Source organism: Thamnophis sirtalis, unplaced genomic scaffold (assembly GCF_051295495.1).
Source record: "Thamnophis sirtalis isolate CommonGarterSnake01/CBP01778 unplaced genomic scaffold, rThaSir2_p1.2 scaffold_2, whole genome shotgun sequence".
In the NCBI taxonomy this organism is placed as follows: Eukaryota; Metazoa; Chordata; class Lepidosauria; order Squamata; family Natricidae; genus Thamnophis; species Thamnophis sirtalis.
This window is the reverse complement of record NW_028261382.1, coordinates 103,823,425-103,838,363: the sequence shown is the minus strand read 5'-3', so window position 1 is coordinate 103,838,363 and position 14,939 is coordinate 103,823,425. Positions and strand designations below refer to the sequence as shown.

Below are 14,939 nucleotides of genomic sequence, written 5' to 3'. Positions count from 1 at the left end.
TGCCACAGTGTAAAAAAAGATGTGGAGATTCCAAAAAGAGTGCAGAGAAGAGCAACAAAGATGATTAGGGGACTGGAGGATAAAACATATGAAGAACGGTTGCAGGAACTGGGCATGGCTTGTCTAGTGAAGAGAAGGACTAGGGGAGACATGATAGCAGTCTTCCAATATCTCAGGGATTGCCATAAAGAAGAGGGAGTCAAACTATTCTCCAAGGCACCTGAGGATAGAACAAGAAGCAATGGCTGAAAACTAATCAAGAAGAGAAGCAACTTAGAACTGAGAAATTTCCTAACAGTGAGAACAATTGATCAGTGGAACAACTTGCCTCCAGAAGTTGTGATTGCTCCAACACTGGACGTTTTTAAGAAGATGTTGGATAACCATTTGACTGAAGTGGTGTAGGGTTTTCTGCCTAAGCAGGGGGTTGGTCTAGAAGACCTCCAAGATCCCTTCCAGCTCTGTTATTCTATATTCTATTCTATCTCTGATCGGGGAACTTCTGGGTTTTCGCTTAGGGTCCACAGAGACACAATCCGAGAAGTCTACCTTGCTGTGCCAATTATTATTCTGTATTGCTATGTGGGAAATGGGCCAGCTGTCTCAGGGAAAGTTGTAAACTTCAAAATGTACAGCCATATGGTTCTTTCCTCAACAATCCCCAAATAAGCCCGCAATGAGTTCTTCAAAACACTTAAAAATTCTAAATTCCCATCATGGCAGAACATGAAATCTGGGGCTTGGGGAAGAAGAACAGAAATGGATGATTATGGGATCGTCATCTGCAGAAGAGAAAACAGCAAACTTCAGGAAGTAGCATTAGCATTGCGACTCTTTATTATGGAAAGAACTTTTGAAGTTGCTCACGTATATTAATATACACATATTTGCTTAGCAAAATGGCAATTTATGGTAGACAGAGATTTATTGTGAGGAGTCAACCTGGGTTCTAGTTAATCTTGGATGCAGATTATTAGGGAGGGTCCAGAGGTGTAGTCTAGATTGGAAAATCAAAATAATAATAATAATAATCCCAGGAGGAAAATGATGATAACCACATCTATATTCTTAAGAAGAAAAATATATGAAGAGTTTCTTCCTTTCTCCCATTCTTTCATGTGTTATCTTCCTTTCTTCCCTATTTTTTTTTACTTTTTTCTTTGCTCTCTTTTATTTTCTGTCTTTATTTCTCTTTCTTTGCCCTCTTTCTCTTTTTTCCTTTCACTTTCTTTCTTTTTTTCTCTCTTCACCTTTCTTTTTCTTCCTTCCTTACTCCCATTCTTTTATTTGTTAACTTCCTTCCTTCCTTCCTTCTATTTCTTTTACTTTTTTCTTTGCACTCTTTTTCTTTCTGTCTTTATTTCTCTTTCTTTGCCCTCTTTCTTTTTTCTTTCTATCTCTTTCTTCCCTTTTATTTTGTCTCTCTGTTTCTCTCTTCTCCTTTTTCTTTTTCTTCCTTCTTTCCTCCCATTCTTTCATTTGTTATCTTCCTTCCTTCCATTTCTTTTACTTTTTTCTTTGCACTCTTTTTCTTTCTGTCTTTATTTCTTTCTTTTCTTTTTCTTTCTTTCTCTTTCTTTCCTTTTATTTTGTCTCTCTGTTTCTCTTCTCCTTTTTCTTTTTCTTCCTTCTCTCCTCCCATTCATTCATCTGTTACCTTCCTTCCTTCCTTCTATTTCTTTTACCATTTTCTTTGCAATTTTCTTTCTTTCTTTGCGCTTTCTCTCTCTTTCAACCATTCTTTCTTTCTCTCACTCTTCTCCTTTCTTTCTCTATTCCTTCCTTCCTTCTGTCTCTTTTTCTCTTCTGCTTTTTTCTTTTTCTTCCTCCTTCCTTCCCTTTCTCTCTGCTCCTCCCTCCCTTTGATGAAATGTTCAGAATGATATAAAACGACGCAGCAACCATTTCATTAATGGCTACAAGGAAGGATGCATACACAAAAAGGAAATCAGCAAAACAACAAAAACGAAATCGGGTTTATTTTTATTTTGCTGCCTGTGATTTACTTTTAAGCCAAAAGCTGTGTGGTTCAGAGAAGGGAATCAAGCAAATAAGACTCAGATGGCTAGCTGGAGATAGCAATCATTCACTAAAGGAAGCTAACTCGGAGGTGCCGGTTTTAAAATTTGATGGTTTTTGAAACCGATGGCCGAGATGGGGAATATTTGCTTCCCATCAGTGCAAATATTTCCCAAAATAATTCCAAGGGGGATTTCATAAATGCATCTCCAGGCTCCTGAAAAGTGAGGGATAATTTGCTATACAAACAACAGCGTTCCCGCATTTTCTTTGCTGAATATTATTTTATTTTCTCTCTTAAGCTCTTGAGTGTTTATTAAGATGCGTTCTTGCAGAGATAACCATATAGGTTCAAGAAAAGAAAAAAAAGGTGTGTTGTGTGTGCCAAAAGAATATTGTCCCACACTTCAACTCTAAAACCTGCTCCCGAGTCTGAAATTTCTTCCATCTTCTGGCCTCTGTTCCTCACCTGTCTGGGAAGCATCTGAAAAATAAAAATAAAAATCGGTGCTGAAAACACAGATTGGAACACAGGTAATCCCCGACTTATAACGATTCACTTAGTGACCATTCGAAGTTCACAACAGGACTGAAAAAAAGTGACTTATGGCCACTTTTCAGTGTTCTGACCCATTCCCCGAACACAACAAGCCCTTTATAGTTAATTGAAAAGATTCCTTTATTCGGAGCACCCGCAGCTGCTCTCTCCCAGCAGGCTACATAATTTCCCGACACGATTCGGAAGTGCAGGCTTATCACTGGCGGACCAGCCGGGAGCTGAATAGTTGTCAGCCACAGCTATTCATCTACGCCCCCTGACTTTGATCCCCAGAGCTAGGAGGTGGCTTCGCTAGCAGCGGTGGCTCTTCCATCCCAAGGACCGGCCCATAGATTTCCACTGTTCTCCTCTCCTCTGCCTTCTGTGCATCTGTGTGTCAGGCACTGGACCCACCTGTTCCTCCTCTTCCTCATCAGCCACCTCCAGACCTGGGGGCTGTTGACTCTCCACCTGAGGGCTGATGGATGGCCCAGGCTCTGTCTCTCTGTCTGTCTGTCTATCTATCTGTCTCTCCCTCCCTCTCTCTCTATCTATCTACGAGACCGTCTCCTGCCACATACCTCCCAGCGTCCGATAAGATCTCACAGGATGGGCCTTCTCCGGGTGCCGTCGACTAGACAATGTCGTCTGGCGGCTCCTCGGGGGAGGGCCTTCTCTGTAGCTGCCCCGGCCCTGTGGATTGATCTACCCCCTGAGATCTGGACGCTCCCCACTCTCTCAGCCTTCCGAAAGTCTACGAAGACCTGGCTATTCCGGCAGGCCTGGAGCTGTTGACCCTTGATTGAGTTCCAGCCTCACTAAGGTTGAGTGCATGTTGTGTTCTTTTAACTTGCTTTGTCTTTGTATTTTATTTTTTTTTAGTATTTTTAAAGCTGTTTTTTATGTAAGCCGCCCGGAGTCCTTCGGGATTGGACGGCATACAAATTCATTAAATCTTGAATCTTGAATCTCTGTCTCTGTCTCTGTCTCTCTGCCAGCTTCATTCCCTCTTCCCCCTCGGAGCTCTCAGATTGTCTTGATGCTGACACTGTCTCCCACATCTCCTCCGATTCTGCCGCTGGAGGGGGTCTGCAGCCGACAGGCAGCAACATTCAGACCGTTGCAGCATCCCCATAATCATGTGATGAAAATTCAGACACTTTTGCAATTGACTCACTTTTACAGCATTTGCGGCATCTTCGTGGATCACATGATCCCCTTTTGCGACCTACCGACAAGCCAAGCCAACGGGGAAGCCAGATTCACTTAACATCTGTGTTCCTGACTTAACAAGTGCAGTGATTCACTGAACAGCTGTGGCCAGATGGAGTTCTGACCCAGCCTGGGCAGAAACAGGAAACAGAATCCTTGTCACGAAAACCCCCTCTTTATTTTCCTCTTGTGAATTAATGTCATTCACACACTAAAAAGTCAGGGCAATAATCCTGAAGAGAGTTAATTATAGCAACAGATCTTATCAGTTCCTTGTGGAAAGGCTGCAAATTAAGTTCTGGCAACCAGTCTTTGATGCACGAAACACAATGAGCAAGTTCTTTAGAAATACGAACTGTTGTCTTCTACGACCACCACACACCCCTTTCCTTCTATTCATTCCCCAGCCAGGGTGGAGCCATTCAGCATCCACGTGTGTGCTTTGCTTCCCGAGTCGACTCCTCGTCCTCCATTGTTGTCCTCTCCTAAAAGCTCAGCGCATACTCTGAACTGTTAGGAGAGGCGCCAGCTGTTCTTCCTCTCCATTTATCTGGTTCTATCTCTGCGTCTGATGCAGATCAGCTATCAGAGTCTTTCCCCAGGTAACAGAACCGGCCCAAGTTCCTCCCTAACCTCTTCATTGTCCGAGTCTGCCGCGGGCTCCGCTGGCAGCTGGTGGGCCACAACAGACAGTTCGCAAAACAGGGCAAAAACTCACTGAACGAAGGCCGCGCTTAGCAACAGAAATTTGTGGTTGTATGTCGTGGATTAGCTGCAACTGTTTTGCATGACATGCAGCTGATTTCATCCTCCCCAACCTGTCACTTCGTTTCCCCCCCTGCAAAGCGTGACAGCAACATTAATTCAAGGCATTTTTTTTTGCGCCCAGCATACGCAAATGCCCAAAATTGAGCTTCCCAATTGAGCAATGCAGAAAGAGATAAAGAGAGAAAAAATCTGCCTTATTATATCCGTGAATATTTTTCTGCCTCCAGGGAGGGGAAGGGGGCGGGGGGGGGGGAGAAGAAAAGAAAAGCATTGCCAAGTTTGGCGCTGTGATGAAAACTGGATTTCCAAACTCTTGAGAGAGTTTTGACAGAGCTGCCAGTCAAGTTTTGTTGTTTATTTGGGGATGTGCAATTCTGCCATCGCTGGTGTGTGTGTGTGTGTGTGTGTGTGTGTGTGTGTGTGTGTGTGTAATAACCATCAATTTGGACCGGACGTTGGGGAAATTTAGGCTTTTGGGTGGGGAGCAGCAGTACCTGCAGCCTCCTTTGATCTTGGGGGAAGTGAAGTGAAAGGGGTCAGCTATTGTTAGGGGTGCAAAGTCACCTTGGGAGTCTTCACTGTTCCAAACAGTTCCCCAAACTATGGGCTCCAAGCCTGAATACACAGACACAGACACACACACACAAACACACAGTCGCAACTTCAGTATGCACATGTATGTGTGTATGTTTTTGTTTGTGACTTGATGTGTGTGAGTGTGTGTGTGTGTGTGTACAAACACACATAGTCTTATTGTATATTTGTTTGGATGTTGTCTAATATCTACCTGTCATCTACCTATTCTATCTCTCTCTCTCTCTCTCTCTCTCTCTCTCTCTCTCTCTCTCTCTCTCTCTCTCTCATCTATCTATCTATCTATCTATCTATCTATCTATCTATCTATCTATCTATTATCTATCTATGTATCTATGTATCTGTCTGTCTATTTATCATCTTCTACCATGTATTTATGTATGTATGTATGTATGTATGTATGAATGAATATATGTACAGTATCTATCTATCTATCTATCTATCTATTTATCTATCTATCTATCTATCTATCTATCTATCTATCTATCTATCTATCTATCTATCTATCCATCCATCCATCCATCCATCCATCCATCCATCCATCCATCCATCCATCCATCCATCCATCCATCCTTCTATCTCTATCTATCTACTATCTATGTACCTATCTATCTATGTATGTATCTGTCTGTCTATCTATCTTCTTCTACCATGTATGTATGTATGTAGCCGAGGTGGCACAGTGGTTAGGGTGCAGTACTGCAGGCCACTTCAGCTGACTGTTATCTGCAGTTCAGCGGTTCAAATCTTACCGGCTCAAGGTTGACTCAGCCTTCCATCCTTCCGAGGTGGGTGAACTGAGGACCCGGATTGTTGTTGGGGGCGATATGCTGACTCTGTAAACCGCTTAGAGAGGGCTGAAAGCCCTATGAAGCGGTATATAAGTCTAATTGCTATTGCTATTAACACCACCTAATTATCTGCAGATGTTTGTGGTCCTGAGGGAGGCAATGCATATCTGTAGTTATAATTGGTATTTTAGCTGTGATGCTGGGACGTCTGAAGGGCCTTACCAATTAATTACAAAAAAAAACCCACTACCTTAACATACATAAAAATGCTGGTTAAAAAAAAAAAACCAGCTTTGTTATAATGACAAGATATCATTTTGGCCTTAACATTGATTTGACTCACTCTGCTCTTTCCCTAAGCCAGACGGCTATTTAGAATAGAATAACAGAGCTGGAAGGGACCTTGGAGGTCTTCTAGTCCAACCCGCTGCTTAGGCAGGAAATCCTAAACCATTTCAGACAAATGGTTATCCAACATCTTCTTAAAAACCTCCAGTGTTGGAGCATTCACAACTTCTGGAGGCAACTTCTGTTCCAGTGATTAATTGTTCTCACTGTCAGGAAATTTCTCCTCATTTCTAAGTTGCTTCTCTCCTTGATTAGTTTCCACCCATTGCTTTCTTGTTCTACCCTCAGGTGCCTTGGAGAATATTTTGACTCCCTCTTCTTTGTAGCAACCCCTGAGATATTGGAACACTGCTATCCTGTCTCCCCCAGTCCTTTGTTTCATTAAACTAGACATCCCCAGTTCCTGCAACCGTTCTTCATATGTTTTAGTCTCCGGTCTCCTAATCATTTTTGTGGCTCTTCTCTTCACTCTTTCTAGAGTCTCCACATCTTTTCTACATCGTGGTGACCAAAACTGGATGCCGTATTCCAAGTGTGGCCTTACCATGGCATTATAAAGTGGTATTAACCCTTCACGTGATCTTGATTCTATCCTTCTGTTGATGCAGCCTAAGATTGCGTTGGCTTTTTTGGCAACTGCAGCACTCCCCCACTGCTTAAGAGATGAGACTGATGGACATATGCTAATGAGCAAAATGGGAGGAGGGGGACTCTGTCACAGCAGGGCTTTGATAGGATGAAGCCTTTCACCGAGTGTCCCACGAGGATCTACGGGCTGGATAAAGGCTGATGGAATAGAATAAAAGGAAGAGCGAATTCCGAAGCCGCCTGCGAGTCCTCGTCAGCTTTGGGATTGCAATTAGGGAAGCCGATATTACATTCCGTGTGCGCGATTACGTAAAGGAAGAGAACTTTATGAGGACTGTCAAAATGAGAGATTAGGGAAAGAGGATTTGAAACTAGGGCTCTGAGCTAAGGCTGATGAGAAACTCGTTAGATGCGAGGTTTGGCTTTCTGAGAAGGTGATCCTGGAGAGGAGACCAAAGTACGAAGGGACTTAGATCCCTTCATCTCACGATGGCCTCAATTGGAGCTGTCTCGGCTTGGAGATTGACTCTCCCATTATCTAATCACTCCATTTTAGAAGACAACTTTGTTGTTCTGATCTAGGCTCTCCAAAAGAATGAAGCCGATTCGTCGTCCCGATAAAACCACTTTTATTTAATGTTAACGTGAATTCCTCTCAAGCAAAGTCCTGGCCAATAGTCTTTCAAGAGATTTCACAACTACAGAACTTTATCAGGCTTGGAGAGCTGCCAGGCCGATATCTTCCAAACGCCACTCTGTAGCAGATAATACTAGGCAAGAAGTCAGGAACAGATCTTCACCCTAATGAATGGAACTAACTGTCTCCTGCAAACTCCACTCCCCTGTCGCTCCTCTTTATTCCCTATGGGAGGGGCCATTCACTGTCCACCTGTGCATTTACTCCTGAGTCCACCCTTGTTCCTTAGTTGTTCTTTTCTTCTGGCAACTCTGTGCATGCGCACACTGGGAACAGGCTCCAGCTCTTCTTCCCCATTACCGTTTATTATAACCCTGGAATTATTGTTGAATAAAATAGGGGGATCAGGTGATTTACAGGGGATCAAGATTAGGCATCAAGAATATAGAATACGTGCTTTTGCGGATGATTTGGTTATAACATTAACCCAACCACAGGAATCTAGTAAGGTTTTAATGAATATGATTAATCAATATGGCCAAGTGTCCGGATTTAAAATAAATTTAGGGAAAACAAAGATGCTAGTTAAAAATATGAACACTAATCAAAGGGAAGAATTAGAAGGATTGACAGGATGTGAAATAGTTAAAAAGGTTAAATATTTAGGAGTCTATCTCTCGACCTCAAATGGGAAACGATATAAGTATAATTATGAGCCACTGTGGGGCAGCATACAGAGAGGAAAAATTGGGAAAAATTACAATTATCTTTGTTGGGAAGAATAGCAGCAGTGAAAATGAATGTTCTACCTAATTTTTTATTTCTTTTTCAAATGATACCAATATTTTAAAAAGATGCAAATTTGCTAGAAGGGCATTAACAAATTTGTTTGGGCAGGGAAGAAGCCGAGAATAAAACTAAAAATAATGCAAGATGCGCGTGAGAGAGGAGGTTTGAAATTGCCAAATTTAAAACTATATTATGAAGCAGTAGTTTTATCAGTAATCAGTGACTGGATTAACTTAACAGATGATAGAATACTTCTGCCCCATTGATGTCTGACTCCAAAGGCAGCTGAGAACTGTCAAATGGCCCTGGCCCCCTCTCTGCCTCCGACACAGAGCCCTCATCAGAGCCTTCCCCAGACTCCAGGACTGGCCCATCTTCCTCCCCAACCACATCACTGTCCGAATCTGCTGCCAGATCCTCTGGCTTCTGATAGGCCACAACATTTGTCATAGTTTCTCCGCTACATTTTGGACACCCCGGAATGGGCCGGAAGACTTGGAGCAAAGAGGACCAGCGAGCAGTAGTAGAAGTTAATTATAGTTGACCCCTGAAAAGTGTTAGAAGAGGCTGAGGCCTTAGAAAGAAGGAAGAGAAGAGCAAGAAAGATGATATGAGTCTGGGGGCTACATTGTATGAGGCTAAAGGAAAACAGATATAGCTAATCAAATGAAGAAAAGGCGGCTTAGGGGAGACATAATCTCCACTTGTAACCAAAGATACAAGTACAGATTAGGCAAAATCCATCTTAAAAACAGTAACTGTGAGAGGGATCTTGGAGTCCTAGTGGACAATCCCTTAAACAGAGGGATAGAATCAAAATCACGTGACGTGTTGATTCCACTTTATAAGGCCTTGGTAAGGCCACACTTGAAATCCTGCATTCAGTTTTAGCAGGAGCTCACTCCCTTATGTTGAGCAAGGGATTCGAACCGCCAAACTGCCGACCTTTTTGATCGACAAGCTCAGCGTCTTAGCCACTGAGCCTTTTTCGACGACAATATTGTTAATCTGAATCCTTGGGTGCTAGAAGAGCAGCGCTCTTCCCAAGTCTGGTCATTTCTTGACGTGAGCTGTCCGAGGTGCTGATAGTGTCTTTTGTGTCTGGATTGAAATGTGTTTCTGCCTCCTAAACTCCAGAAGTGCTGAATGTAAAGTGGGCTTCTCTGGAGACCTCAGGTGTAAAGGAGAGGAACTCCCTGCCCTGGACAGCTGAGAGGAGCTAAAACTATAACAGGAGTAGAGTTGCGATGCTTTTTTATTTGAAAATAAATTAGTCAAAGGATCCCAGGTCTAAAGGAGAATATTTGTATCAGGGTTGAAATGAGACAAAGTTAATCAAGTTTGAGTAATGAAATGTCTGCAAGAAGACCACCAAGTTCAGAGAGTACCAAGGGCCCCCACAGTCCTCCTCCTCCTCCTTCTTTCCATAAACACCACTCCCTTCTAGCACTGATGATGATGTTGTCTAGTTGGGTAATGAAACGTCTGCAAGAAAACCACCAAGCTCAGAAATCACCAAGGGCCTCACAGTCCTCCTTCTCCTTTCCTCCTCACAAACCCCCCTCCCTTCTAGCACTGATGATGTTGAGCAGAGATGGTGCAGTGGTTAGTGCCGTATTGCATCTCAAGACTGGATTACTGTAACACACTCCACTTGGGGCTGCCCCTGAAGAGTGTTTGAAGACTGCAGTTGGTCCAGAATGCAGCCGCGTGAGCGATATTGGGTGTACCTAGATACACCCATGTTACACCCATCCTCCGTGAGCTGCACTGGCTCCCTATTGGTCTCCGAACGCGCTTCAAGATGCTAGTCGTTACTTTTAAAGCCCTACATGGCTTAGGACCTGGCTACCTGAGAGACCGCCTCCTGCCACGTACCTCCCAATGACCAACTAGATCTCACAGGATGAGCCTCCTCTGGGTGCCTTCAGCAGGACAATGCTGGCTGGCGACGCCGAGGAGTAGGGCCTTCTCTGTTGCCGCTCCGGCCATCTGGAATGAGCTGCCCCCGGAGATCCGGGCCCTCCCCACTCTCATGGCCTTTCGCAAAGCCATTAAAACCAGGCTTTTCCAGCAGGCCTTCTGATTGGGTGTTTGTTGTCTTTCTTTTTGTATTGTATTGTATTGTATTTGGTTTATTTGTATGCCGCCCTTCTCCAGGAGGGACTCAGGGCGGCGAGCAACTCAGGGGGGAAAGGGAACATAAACAACAGTACACATAATTAAAATACACGAAAATCACACAGCCATACCAGTCGAGAGGGGAGGGGAACTCATCAACCCCAGGCCTGCCGGCACAGCCAGGTTTTGACGGCTTCGTGTGTCCTATTGTTTTTAAGTTTTTTCTTTTTTTTAATTTCTTTTTATTCTGTAAGCAGCCTGGAGTCCTTCGGGATTGGGCAGCATAGAAATCAAATAAACTCAACTCAACGCAGTGGTTAGGGTGCAGTACTGCAGGCCACTTCAGCTGACTGTTATCTGCAGTTCAATGGTTCTAATCTCACCGGCTCAAGGTTGACTCAGCCTTCCATTCTTCCGAGGTGGGTAAAATGAGGACACAGATTGTTGGGGGCAAGAGGCTGACTCTGTCAACTGCATAGAGAAGGCTATAAAAGCACTGTGAAGCGGTATATAAGTCTAAGTGCTATTGCTATATTACCTAGTTGGTTAAGGAAACATCTGCATGAAAGCAACCAATTCAGATAGCACCAAGAACCTCACAGTCCCTTCTCCTCCTCCCAAACCCTCCTTCTCCCTTCTAGCACTGATGATATTATCTAGTTGGGTAACGAAATGCCTGCAAGAAAGCAACCAAGTTCAGGGAGGACCAAGGACCCAACAGTTCAATCCTGGGCTACCAACATTCGTCTTTGTGGCTTCCTGACAACCATTCGGAAGAGAGGTATTTTGCGCAGTGGAGCAATTGACATTTGAAGAGTCCTTATCCAACCAGTTGGCATACAGATAAGACCTCTACAAACCGAGCAATAAAGGGAACAAGTCTTGAGCGGCAATCATCCCTTCTCCAACTTACAGTCTTTTGACAGCAATCAGGAAGAGCCGGCAGCTCCTGCAATCATTCACCCTCTCGGAAACCATATGCTCCAGCTTCAACCGCCACACGCTCAACACACTGAGTTTCGGAAAGGTCAGAGTTCAATGAGACACACAAGCATTTCCATAAAGAAGGAGAAGCCCTTGGCTTTTCCAGTTAGAAATGAGTCCAGTGATGGATGAGACCTGTTGTTTTTTTCTTGCAAGGATCAAAGATACGAAGTCAAGATTTTACGTGGGTTGATGTACTAGGCAAACAGGCTGTTCAAATGAAGAGTTTGTGAGGTCCTTGGTGCTCTCTAAATTTGCCCGAAAGGTGCTTTTTCAGGAGGCAACTGGACTTTCTGGTTTTTCTTTGAAGACGTTTCGTTTCTCATCCAAGAAGCTTCTTCAGCTCTGACTGGATGGTGGGGAATGGAACGATTTATATTCCTTGCAGACAGCTGGTCATTTGCATCCTTTGAGAGGGTCATTGAGGCCACTTGGAGGTTTATCTGTGTCCTCAGGTCATGGGCTGTGTCAGATTTTTCTTTGAAGACGTTTCACTTCTCATCCAAGAAGCTTCTTCAGCTCTGACTGGATGGTGGGGAATGGAAGGATTTATATTCCTTGCAGACAGCTGGTCATTTGCATCCTTTTAGAGGGTCGTTGAGGCTGCTTGGAGATTTATCTGCATCCTCAGGGTCACCTGAGTAGTGCTCTTAGTTCCTGTAGTCTCCACCTATGGAACTTCTTCCAGACTCAAGGTGGCGGGAGCGATATTCCCTTGTGTGTTTCAATCACCGTCCATCCCTGAGCCAACGGATTGAACTGGAGTGAACTGGATTTCTCCTGCATTGCCCGATCACATAGTTTTGTCGTGAAGCACGGGTATCCAGCTAGTAGACATATATACCTATCTATCTATCTATCTATCTATCTATCTATCTATCTATCTATCTATCTATCTATCTATCTATCTATCTATCTATCTATCATCTCTCTCTCTCTCTCTCTCTCTCTCTCTCTATCTATCTATCTATCATCTCTCTCTATCTATCTATCATCTATCTATCTATCTATCTATCTATCTATCATCTCTCTCTCTATCTATCATCTATCTATCTATCTATCTATCTATCTATCTATCTATCTATCTATCTATCTATCTATCTATCATCTCTCTCTCTCTCTCTATCTATCTATCATCTATCTATCTATCTATCTATCTATCTATCTATCATCTCTCTCTCTATCTATCTATCATCTATCTATCTATCTATCTATCATCTATCATCTCTCTCTCTCTCTCTCTCTATCATCTATCTATCTATCTATCTATCTATCTATCATCTATCATCTCTCTCTCTCTATCATCTATCTATCTATCTATCTATCTATCTATCTATCTATCTATCTATCTATCTATCTATCTATCTATCTATCTATCTATCTATCTACACCTAGATGTTTTCTTCCTATTGTGCTTGGTTATTGTTTGGAATAATATCTTTAACTGCGTAACAAAGTAAATAAAATGGGAGGAAGGGGCGAGGGATTGGGGGGGGGGAGAGAGAAAATCTTAGCATCTATCTAAGAGATTGTCAGTTATTTCCCTTGAGATGATCTTGATTTGGCATGCACAGCCCTGCGTGATTTCTCAGTGGAAGGAAAACACAAAATCTATACTTATTTATTTACTATACGGGCTTTAATATCTGTACAAATGACTCGGGGTGCTGCGCAAACCCCATGTTCCTTCGATCTCCTATTTCCCCCTTGCAACAATAACCCTGTAAGGGGGATAGGACTGAAAGTGAGTGACCGGCCACCCAGCTGGCTTTTATGTCTAAGCTGGGACTAGAACTCACCATCTCCTGGTGATTGGCTCAAAGTCACCCAGCTGGCTTCCTTGCCCAAGATGGGACTGGAATTCCCAGTCGCCTGGTGATTGGCCCAAAGTCACCCAGCCGGCTTTCATGTATAAATCGGGACTAGAACTCCCAGTCTCCTGGTGATTGGCCCAGTCACCCAGCCGGCTTTCATATATAAATTGGGACTAGAACTCCCTATCTCCTGGTGATTTGGCTCAGTCACCCAGCTGGCTTTCCTATCCAAGATGGGTCTGGAACTCCCAGTCTCTTTGTGATTGGCCCAAAGTTACCCAGTTGGCTTTCTTGTCTATAATGGGACTGGAACTCCCAGTCTCCTGGTGATTGGCTTAAAGTCACCCAGCTGGCTTTCCTCTTAAGGCACCACTAGAACTTTTCATCTCCTGGTTTCCAGCCCGGTGCCTTAGTCACTACACCAAACTGTCTCTCTATAGGAAAGCCCAAGTAAAGCAGAACATGCAGGGCTTCAGGATTGAATGGGAATGGGAGTAGAGTAGAGTAGAGTAGAGTAGAGTAGAGTAGAGTAGAGTAGAGTAGAGTAGAGTAGAGTAGAGTAGAAGAGAGTAGAGTAGAAGAGAGTAGAAGAGAGGAGAGAAGAGGAGAGAAGCTGGAGTAGAGTAGAAGAGAGTAGAAGAGAGGAGAGAAGAGGAGAGAAGCTGGAGTAGAGTAGAAGAGAGTAGAAGAGAGGAGAGAAGAGGAGAGAAGCTGGAAGGAACCTTAGAAGTCTTTTAGTCTTACTAACCTTGGAAAAATGGAAGGCTGAGTCAACCTTGAGCCGGTCAGGTTTGAACTCCTGGCTGTAGGCAGAGTTAGCCTGCCCCACTGCATTTTAAGCACTGCACTATCACGACTCTCACCTATTGCCCAATCAGAATAGAGCAGGAAGGAGGTAGTCCAGTCCCCTACTCAAGCGGGAGATCCTATACCATTTCAGAAAAGTCTAGTCTCTTCTTAAAAACCTCCAGTGATGGAGCATCCACAATTTCTGGAGGCAAGTTGTTCCACTGGTTAATTGTCCTCGCTGTTAGGAAGTTTCTCCTTAATTCCAGGTTGCATCTCTCTCTCTCTCTCTCTCTCTCTCTCTATCTATCTATTATCTATCTAGCTGTCTGTCTGTCTATCTATCTCTATTATCTATTCTCTCATCTCTCATCTATCCATTCTCTCTCTCTCTCTCTCTAATCTCTCTCCCTCTATCTATCTATCTATCTATCTATCTATCTATCTATCTATCTATCTATCTATCTATCTATCATCTATCTATCTATCTATCTATCTATCTATCTATCTATCTATCTATCTATCTACCTACCTACCTACCTACCTACCTACCTACCTACCTCCTTCCCTCCCTCCCTCTCTCCTAGAGAAGCATATGGTCTATTGCCACACTCGTCCTTGGAAACCTTGTACTCTGTGGCTGAGTTCTACTCCCTGGGAAATCTATTTTAAGGGCAAAAAGGGAGTTTGCGTAGCTTATTTTAGCTTCTGTTTTCGCTCCGCTAGTTTGCTGATGCCTGTTTCCACAATGACATGTTACCAATGCATCCGTGGGTTTTTGCACAAACACAGAGAAACTGCAATGTGAACAGATACAATAAGGCATCTCCTATGCTGCTTCCTACCCTTATGCATGTGAGGCGATGTCCGTTGCAGAAAGAAAACAAGGACACAGACAGTGTCACTTTGATAAGCCTCAAGGTTGCCTCGGCCCACCCCATGCTGTGTTT

The 14,939-nt window shown here is 43.6% G+C and overlaps 1 protein-coding gene across 1 annotated transcript in view; it reads right to left on the bottom strand.

The window, feature by feature from the left end:
* Nucleotides 1-1,947: 1,947 nt before the first annotated feature.
* Nucleotides 1,948-14,939, bottom strand: part of TSNARE1 (t-SNARE domain containing 1) — a gene marked incomplete at its 5' end in the record, with an annotated part of 108,449 nt that continues 95,457 nt past the window's right edge. Inside the window, 1 exon segment of the mRNA XM_087706633.1 lies at nucleotides 1,948-2,503.